The sequence below is a fragment of the Triticum dicoccoides genome, chromosome 5B, assembly GCF_002162155.2.
Source record: "Triticum dicoccoides isolate Atlit2015 ecotype Zavitan chromosome 5B, WEW_v2.0, whole genome shotgun sequence".
In the NCBI taxonomy this organism is placed as follows: domain Eukaryota; kingdom Viridiplantae; phylum Streptophyta; class Magnoliopsida; order Poales; family Poaceae; genus Triticum; species Triticum dicoccoides.
Genome location: NC_041389.1, coordinates 687,871,940 through 687,882,249, shown reverse-complemented (window position 1 = coordinate 687,882,249; position 10,310 = coordinate 687,871,940). Strand labels below are relative to the sequence as shown.

Below are 10,310 nucleotides of genomic sequence, written 5' to 3'. Positions count from 1 at the left end.
CAATAGTACTATTTTCTGGACCCAAGTTTGAAAGGATTAGGGCACTGGATTGAAGAAAGGGGGCAATGAGATAACAGCTTGAAACAATAGGAGAGAAGTGGTAGCTTCATGTCGGGGCGAACTAAAACATCTTAGCCGTAAAAAAACCTTCCCTTTTCAAGTCCTTGCTATCCCTCTCGCTCTACCCAACTATCTATAATGGGGCAGAGAAGGATAAGCAAAGTAGGCGCACGAATATTTCTTAATTAAGAGTTTTCGAAGCTGAAAAGGAAAAGTAACGTTAGTCGGTTTCCAGTTCGTTACCTGAATGCTCCGCGTTAACGCGAAAAGATAGGAAAGGAAAAGTGCCTTGCTCGTCCCTTTGATTCAATCCTTCTTCTTCTCGAAAGCTACAACTAGAAAATATATTCTTCTTTGCCGATGATCGATTCTCTTGGTTGATGTGCTTTCTTCCAAACCCTTGACGAGCGTGGTGCAGAAAGCAAAATGTTTTGCAGCGAGTCAAGCGTAATATGATCAAAAGGAAATGGGGTCTAGTCTATCTGTCCCACTCTAAAGAAGATAGTGAACCTGAGGTTGTGCTGTCTCCAATCCCACGAGTCCCAATCTGGATCTGGATATGAGATTGAATCTAGTTTTTTCACAAAGGCTGGTTGAGAACTTCTCTTGTTCTTTGGTCATTCCAGAAAAAACCTCCATACCTTAATAATAGGGGCTTGTGTATAAAGGAAAGCAGCAAACCGGTCAAAGGCAAAGCTGTTCTATCTCAACTCTCTGACTTGAAGGAAGATGTGGCGGATCTCAAGGCTGGCTCTATTCCAATTTTTTTGGGGGGAGACCTTTTCTAGCTGCTGCAGGGGTCGGACATTGACTGGCACTGCACCTGGCACCAATGGAATTTGGTGGTCACAGGCGCGGGTTTTGGTCCCATTACTCAGAGGTTCGAATCCTGCCAATCAAATCAACTGGTCAGTTAGGAACTCCCCAGAGGAAGAGGCTTTTTCTACAAACGCGAGGATAAGGATACCAGGCCGAGAAACCCCAAATCCTTATTAATAAGGAATGGCTTTTAAAGGGGGCCAGCTTACGGGCCAGGCCTCTCTCTGACCTGATAACTAGTATCGCCTCCCCGCCCAGCTCTGTCAGCAGGCCCCTTCTTTTGCAATACTTAAGAAGGCCTCCAGTAGGAAGATCGAGGAACCGGTACTGGCGCTCCTGGGCCACCCAGTTAAGGTGGGATATGATTGCATCGCGGTGTCTAAGGACGCGAATGCAAGGATTTACTACGACTCTCAGGTGTAAACCCGCACCAAAACAGTGCTTTACCCCTAGATGTCCAGTCAACTGTTGTGCCTCAACGCATTTCGGGGAGAACCAGCTAGCTCTGGGTTCAAGTGGCATTTCACCCCTAACCACAACTCATCCGCTGATTCTTCAACATCAGTCGGAAGGGAAAAAAAGAGGATAAATAATAATAATATAGTATAGTTAGGGAATAAAAGAGGATTTGGGGATAGAACATGAAGGAAATGTTATACAAGATGAGAAAGAGTTGCAAGAACACATTTCTAGTTACTATAAGAGACTATTTGGTTCAGAGGACAGGGGGGACATATCTCTTAGTGGAAGCCCCTTGGTCAACAGAGCACATGCTATTAGAACTAGACAATCAAGAGTTGACTAAGCCTTTCACTATGGAGGAAATAGAGTTAGTAGTTAAAGAGATGAAAACCAAAACAGCTCCTGGCCCGCACTGTCAGATGGGAGAGCGCCAACGGCCTTTGGACGATGTCAGGAACGAAAAACAGACCGTGTGCCATGGATTTGATGAAGCTTGATGGTTCCCCAGGATCCAATAAATCCACTTAGGTCTCTATTGCTTTATTGCAATCCGCTCCGCGCCACTTACTCGGGACTATATAGTTCTGTCTATAGAGAGACCCCGCCTAGCTCTAAAATGGTTTCAACCTTTCCTCGACCACATGGAAAGAGATGCTCGGGTAGCAAAGTTGCCTACCATTAGGTATTGTTTGAGCCCGTAACTTCCATTAGGAGAGGCATCCTCGCTCAGTTTCAACTGGTGGTTACTTAAGTTTATTTTCTCTGCCGGATTGCGTTTCAAATTCAGACTTGTCTTTGTTAAACAACGCTTTCGAGTTGCCTAGACCAGATAATTCAAGAAATAGAGACGCGCATTGCCTAATTGGTAGTTTATTTCCCACCATAGCTTTACTCAAGTGGAAATCCTTTGAATCGAACAAAAAGTTCGTAACCGCTAGGCTGCATCGTCCCCTTCAACCATAATCATCTAGATTACAGATTTCATAACTGCATTTTGCAAGAAGAGAGTGCCTCCCATTCTCTGGAGTAACAATAATAATAAGACTCCACGTCGCCTTCAGGCTTGGATCCATGCCTTGCATCTTCTTCTTTCTCAGAAAAGAACTCAGATCGTTCAGATTCTTTGCCAGGAGAGTCCCCAGCTTTCGAGCCCTACTCGTGGGAGTTGCTTTATCCATCATTGCTATTGGCATCTCAGGAAAGGGGTCCCCCGAATATTGGGTATCCGGAAACACCCATTGCTGACCACACTGAGAGACACGAAAGCGCAGTTAATGCCAGTTGGCGAAGTGGCGTTAAGCATCCCTAGCGGTACGATTGGAGAACCTGGCTTTGATGACATTCCTGAGGAAGGTATTTCCCCTACTAGGCTCGTTGCTTCGCTTTGTTTTTTAAGGATAGGTGGGAGTAGGACCCTACAATAAAGAGCATATAGCCCACATGAATCTCCCCTAGACTCTTGGGAGAATCCGGGCCCAGAAACTGGTCACAAAACTCGGTCACATTGTATGACGTTGGCAAGACCAATTTCCCGCGCCTGTCACGCCCAGATTCTGGACACATTGCGTGATATTACTCTGAAGAACGAAGAGGAGCTTGAAAAAGCTTGTTTTTGTCTTTTTTTCTCTTTTCTAGGCACTGAACTTCATAGACAGACTTACCAACTGATGAGCAATTTTTAGGCGAATCAAATATTTTCTGAGAGCACTAGACCTTCTCTCTTTCAGGAGATTGTTTTTTTCCGAATGAGAAAGCCTTTGGCAAACTCCTTGCAAATCGCATTAATTAAGTGGTGGGCTATACAAGTGGCGTTTTGAAGGCCCGATACAAAAGAAAGTGGCCGACCCGACCAAGAGAGAAGACAGGGTCAAGCCGACGCCGCCCTTCCTCACCTGCCTGAATGGAATGAATATCTCCTTCGTCTAGTCGAGAAGGGAAAAAGCCCGGCGGGGACAGAATTAGTTTCTTCAGATTCTGACGTAACAAACAATTTTTATGAGACATAAGAACCCCCATTTAACATCTAGCCCTATATCATTTAAGGATACATAAAAAATATTTTTTACACCGACCCGTGAACCAGAGGTTTAAAGCTTGGAATTGAGCTTTCTAGCTTTCTTTAGTACAATCTTTTTGCGAGAGCAACCCCGGGTAGATTCGTAACGTTATTACTCATGGGTAGTAGATGATGGATCCATTTCTTTTGAAGCAGTGGAGTGAAGAGGAGGGTTCGGTCCCGCCTCACAACGAGCCCGGGTAGCTAGATAGGTAGATAGTAGATAGCAGTCCGGATAGTGATAAAATCTGAAATAATCTTCTTCTTGCCGCAGGTGTTGAACGATCTACTCTACACAGGTGTGGGCTTACAGGGCTAGGGCTCATAAACCCTTTCTTTCATTCATCAAGGGGTCGGTCACTTTTCCGGGCCGAGATCGAGAAGTGGAAGTCATAAAAAAGAGATGTTTCTCTTTGCACCTCATATCAAGAGGAAAGGTAGCTTGTCAAGCTGGTCTCACTATTGGAAATTCTGCGCCGGGGGAGCATAGGGAGGAAAGGGAGCCCGGACGGTGGAAGAGACAGGGGAAGCCGGGTCATTTGACGGAAATGGAAGGTCCGAGCGGCTCATTCATTCTTGAAAAAAGAGGGGGGAGCGAGCCAATGTATCAATGAATAGATACAGTCAACGGTATTAAGACAGCGCTGCCTACACGCGAATTAGCTTCCGAGGTCGAGCAGTCTCAATTTCACTACAGGATTTGTGAATGAATGCTGGGCTGGGCCACCTCAAATGGCGTGAGCCGCATGCGGGGAGACCCGCACGTACGGTTTTCAGGGGGATCCGGCCGGCCGGCGCCCACCCGACTAGAGGGACTGAGAAATTAATCGAGTGCAAAACTTATCTTCAAGCTTTACCTTATCTCATATTTTAAACTATCATTTAATCGGACTGGTTTTTGATTTTGGATTTTTAGCGGGGCAGAGCCAATTGGCTACGACATGATCTTAGTGGCACTTCGAAAGCTAGTCTATCGAAGATCGGGTAGTTCTAGTCTTTTTGATTACTCCTTCCTTTTTCCCATCATTTGTCTTGGGCAAGACGACTTCGGTTCACACGTGAAAGTGCTTCAAAAGGCACCAGCGGAAAAGAATTCTCAAGAGCAAGGAAAAGTAGATCTATTCCCATGTTCCGATCTTTTCATTAAGGTTATCTAAAGAAAAGCTCATAGTGTTATGCCTTGTAGCTTATTCCACGGGATTCAATGGTGAATTCTGATTTCCCCACAGACTGAACCAAAGGAGAAGAATAGAATAATTCACTGGTGCAGGCGGAGCAGCAAACCTTCGTAGAAAAGGGAGAGGGTATACCTAGAAATGATGAAATCAACCAGCACTGCCTTGCTAATTGAATAAAGGAAGATGCCGACTACTTTCTGAACAGAACAATGAGAGTCCCGAACAATGGGAGAATGGAGCTTCTCGTCTATAAACTAATCGATCGACTATATCATATCGAGCTCAAAGGTTTGTGCAACTTATCTATCAAGCCGCACTTCTTTACTTAAAGATAGCGCATTCCACACTTCTTTACTTCGCTATGGTACATTCCATGCCCTCGGAGAATGCTTTGTCGTGCAAAGTCACTGACATATCCAGTGTCTTTTTTTATGTTTAGGACAAGCGAAGCGAGAGCGAAACTCGCTATGAGGAGAATACTCGGCAAGAGCGGGAGAATTCTAGGCCAAATGAGAAATATCTCGTAGACAACGGAAAGGAGAGGCCCTTCAACGAATGGATACGTGAAAGGTTTGATTATTCCATAAAGGCTCTCTTCGTTATAAACTATTCTGCTCCCTGAAATGAGAAAGGAAGGAGTTCGGCAAGACGACTTTGGTTCACACGTGAAAGTGCTTCGAAAGGTGTCAAGAAGGGTCGTCGTACAATTTTGGTGATTACAAAAAAGAAGGAGGCGAGCTCCCTATCCCTCTTTGTCTTTCCACTTCCCTCGTTCAGGAACAAACACTTCGCCAAATTCTTTTGAGTCCCGGCCTAACCCTGGGAACCGGGGCATATAAATTCGCTTATGGCATTCACCCAAGCATACAGAGACAGATGGAATGAAAGAAAGAAAAAGTAGCTCCGCAGCTCACCTAGAAGAAGAAAGACCCGCCGCTAACGATTTGGAAATCCCTGGTGGGTTGGGCCTGAAAGACAAGTGTGTGTGGATTTCCACATCCTCGTCTTTACTTTAAGACACAACTCTTCTCTTTCCCGGTCAAATGACTTGCGATAGTCTACCTTGAGTAGGACCATAGGGATCTTATGTTTGTGGCGAAAGATAAGTGGTTCTGTCGGATTTGAACTCGGTGGGTTCCAGCAGGCCTTCTATAGAGTGAGGCAAATAGCGATTTTGCCATAGATACTGGGATCAGAAAATGGTAGTGCGAAGAACCCCGGAGGCGGCTGCAATGAGCAAAAATGTCACTCACCGGCCTAAACGACGAGCAGGCCATGTAAGGCCAATAGTTGAGGTACCTGGATCCAGACAAAACTCCAAACATGTAAGAATAGTAGACTGACAAATGTATCTTACTCGTCTTTCATATCGAGCCATTGAAGCAGCGCGTCGGGCTACAATCGGACAATTCCATCAGATGCTTCTACTTGGTCATCATAGACCAGCAAATCCATTTGAGAGTTGTCTTTCTTTGATGGTGGTTGATAGCTCCGGTCTTGAACCCCCCCCCCCATAATACGCTAACTTGGGGACTTTTTAGTCCATCTTTTCCAAGAGTCTCCGCTAGTTGAACCGCGTGGAAGTTTCTAGAATTGCAGCTCTGTTCTGTTCAAGAAGTCTTTCTCCAGGGTTCGGTTCAGAAGGCGGGTTTGCAGATGCTAGTACAGTCCTATTTCAATCAAAAAGTAGAGTCCTATTTTCAAGTACATACCACTTTGGATGAATTAATGTGAATGGGTGTTTGCTTCTGCTTCCTTCGAGCAACCAAACTCTTTCGTCAGGTGTGGGTCAAGTTCCCTCATTATTGCTTGACTTCCCCTTTGGGGCACAAAAAGATGGACTAGGACTTAAGTAAGGGAGAGGACAACCCCGCTGTTCTGAAATTAAATAGAAAACGGATGAGCTCATCGAACTTGACTTGTAGAGTGAGACCTGTGATGAAATAGAGGACTTCTAACCGAATGATTGGTTTGCTCCTCCGAAAGTCCAAGTTGAGTCCAAGTAGTGGAAAACTAGAATCCTTCTTTTCTTTTCCCTTCGTGGTTAGTTTCAGTTCAAATGACGAATTGAGACAGAAACCAATGGATTCCAGTGGCTGGGGGATCCTATATCTATAGATAGATTCAAGTACCATTCTATACCCCTTCCCTAGCGCCCTATAGACATGTTTTGCTAAGTGGGTCCTACTTAGCTGGTCGGCCTCTAGCAGATGGTTTGAGGGCGGGTAGATCAATGTGATGACAGCACCACGCCAGGCACCGAAGACGAAGCTTCTCCTTATCATAAGTTGACATAGCTGCATTTCTGGGTCCAAGGGTTTTACTGAAATAAGCATAAGCAATTCAAACTAGACATTTCGACCTTCATCCCACCCGATAAATAATAAGCAAAGAGCTCGTAAGTTGGGCGCCCACTCTGGCATTACTGCTACTTATCACCGCCGGTCTAACTGCTGAGAGAGAAAAGTGCTTCTCTTTCCCTAAGAGACGAGCGTCGTTTTGACTTATTTATTAGCTAGATTCTTCATTTTTTTAGTCTATGTTGTGATGGAACGCTAAATTATCTATCAGGCTTTCTCGCTCTCGGCACATCTTCGCTAAAAGATTGAGTGGGATGGTTATAGTAAGGGGCGAACCAAGTGCTTGCGCGATCTGTTCGATTCAATTACTGGCTTGACCACACTGATGCCGTGCAACCGGTTTAGCAACTTCTTCATGCCCCTACGAACGAAATATTTGGAGTTTGATCTCTATTCCCTTTATCAATTTTCCTATCCTACCTAGGTCTATGAATTGCAGGGTTTCAATTTCCGGTGAACTCATGCGGTTCCGACGTGCCCAGAGGCCAGGTGCCCGGAAGAGAGAAGAAAAACATGTTGCTTGCTATTTCTGGTTGAAGAGAACAAGTCAAGCTCAACAATGCTTAAGCCCAAGGAATGGATGCGAGTGAACGAGCCCAACTTTCCGATTCAAATATGAGCAGTTAGAGAATTCAAATTCCACTCATTTAGAAATCGATCGGCGAATGCCAGAGGTCCTTAAAAGCCTTGATTTGTGGCTTACGGAAAAAAAAATTATTTGCAAAAGAATTGGTCAAAAACGCCCCGATAGGATGCTGCAAGTGCCACGGCAGTGCTTCAGCTAGACGTATAGCTAGAGAGTACAAGAAAAACACGGCTGGCTTTCTAGCTAGAAAAACAAGCGGCGGATTCGATTCTTTCTTTGATAGCAGAATGGGATATTCCACTCTTTTAGATGCACACCGCACTTCATCAGTACAAAAGCCCGGCGCCTGAAACCCAAGCTCAAAACCACCCTTCCTTTAGTTGGATTTGAACCAATGACTCTCGCCGTATGAAAGTGATACTCTAACGCTGAGTCAAGTAGGTCAAGCTGAGTCAAGTCAGAGAAAATAAAAAAAAGAGAATCCTCATCTTCAAAGCATTTTCTTGCAAGGGCCTATCGCTAAAGAACTCAAGCCAATACTCAAGGAAGGAGTATACTATACTGTAGCTGGATAAGCTAGATACCAAAACTTTGGCCATAGACTAGAGCTACCTTTGATTCCTCAGGCGGGGACAGGATTCGAACCTGCAGTCTTCAGGTCATGAGCCTGATGAGTTGACCAATTCCTCTACCCCGCTTCTTCCCCTGAAGGGAGAAGATTGCCGAACTTTTTTCTGTCTTCTTCGCTTCCTAAAATATTTAGGGAACAGGCTGGAAAATGAATATCTCCAGAAATATTTTGAGGGGAGGGTGAGAGCGGTTTGAAGGTCAATGAAATGATAAAAAACCACCGATCAAAAATAAATAGAGTTTCCGACGTTAGGAGGAATTCCCTTTAATAGCAAAGCATGATTTCAAAGGATCGGTACCTTTGGAATGGGTAGTCGATATCAAATTCCCAACTTAGAAATTCGAAGGGACTTCTTTGGTAGAAATAACTTGATTCTATTCCTTTTTAGTAAGGAGGCACTAGAGCCTGGAATAGCAGGAATGAAGGTTGGGAAATATGCCATGCAGAATTCCAATAAGTTGGCACTGCTTTCCCTTTCCATATGAAATGGACTGAAATTGTTGGATAAGTGGATTTGCAGTATCTCAACAATCAGAACAACGAATATTCCATCATCCAAAATAAGCTTCCTCATATCTTAACCCATTGGTCATTATCGAGCCTCGGTCCGGTTAAATTCCACTAAAGTAAAGTTAAAAAAAGAGCGACCCTAATCACGATGGCCAAATTCTCCTTATTTTTAGCGAGCCCTACTAAGCCCATCTGACCTGCTTAATCAATGACTCCGGTAGTCACCTGAACCACTCTCTCGGATAGCCCACAGCCTCTCTTCTGGATGCAAAAGAAGATTCGATCGATCCGAACGATCCCACTACATCATGACCCTTTCGACGTTGCACAAAAGCCATTACTTTGGCGAATTCTCTCAAGGCTCGAGTGAAGTGAATGAACTGCTTTTAATCTAGAATAAGTGGAATCTTCGTGATTGGATCAACCAGACTCCCCCACAGGAAATGCCAAGGGGCGCCCTTTCTCATTATCATCTACCGCCCATTTCTTCATCATCTAGGAAGCATTACTCCTCTTTTCATTCCAAATTCTTCACCCCTCCTTCCTCATTTATTGAGAATGGAAAAAGACAATGTTCATTGCTTCCTCAAAACAAGAGTTCCACGGGCGGAGAGATCCAAAAAACCTCCATGTAAAAAAAACGCTTCTACTGCTATCGGCAGGGCTTAGTCTCTCGTGGTTCATTTCCACCAGAGAGCATCTGTTTGAATAATTAGCGGAATTTGTCATACCAGGTTTTCCTAGAGTTGAGGAATTCTATCCATTCCAGGAAAAGCACTGGTTTGAGAAACTACACTACAGGAAAGTACTAAGGAATAGGAAGTTGTGCTATTTGCCTCACTCTATAGAAGGCCTCCCGCTTTTTTTAAGAAAGATCGTAGATGAACGTTTTTCAAATAGTTGACAAAGCTAGACTTTATCGAACGAATAGGTCTAGCTTTCGCCTTCTATTCCTTTTGGAAGGGGGCTCAGGGGAAACCTTTTATCGGAAAATATAACTGAGTCAATTTGCCCAAATTATGTAGTCAATGAAATTCTAAAGATAGCCATAATAAGCGATATGATAAAAGATTCAGAATGAATGAATAGAATCTAATAACATCGGGTTCCCGTGAAAAAATGGGATTGGGGGAGTAGTTCCCCTCTAGCCAATCCAAAAAGTTCTTCTGCCTTCGATCCCGTGGTAAGCCTTTCAAGTTTCCAGCCAGTAGACAAGAAATTCCTACGTGAGGAAAGGGAAGGCTTGCCAGGCCATAGGCCCATGGGTGCAGGATTCTTCGAAAGAAAAGCAGACCAAATATTTGTTTTCTTCAGACCATGGTTATTTCAGTACTCCCTATTCAGTACTCCCTCTGTCCGGAAACACTTGTCAGCGAAATGGATGTACGGACGGAGGGAGTACTTTATTGCTTCCAGGACGACCAAATATTTGTTTCTCCGATCATGAGATAGAAAAAGCAGAAAGCACAGAGACTATTCGTAGAAGAAAAAGAAAAAACAGAGGGACTAGTTAGTGGCTCTTCTGACAAAGAAACATTGCGCACATTATAGAGATATAATAGAGTGATTTTTTCCACCATGTACGGGATATACCGTGCATGTATCCACCGCCAATAATTGCTTTCAGATTCGTAAAATCATTTAGGGG

At 44.3% G+C, this 10,310-nt stretch overlaps 1 non-coding gene across 1 annotated transcript; it reads right to left on the bottom strand.

Moving 5' to 3' along the window:
• Positions 1-8,145: 8,145 nt before the first annotated feature.
• TRNAM-CAU lies at positions 8,146-8,219 on the bottom strand. The gene has a single exon. It is a non-coding gene; the product is annotated as a tRNA-Met (tRNA).
• Between the last annotated feature and the right edge of the window lie 2,091 nt (positions 8,220-10,310).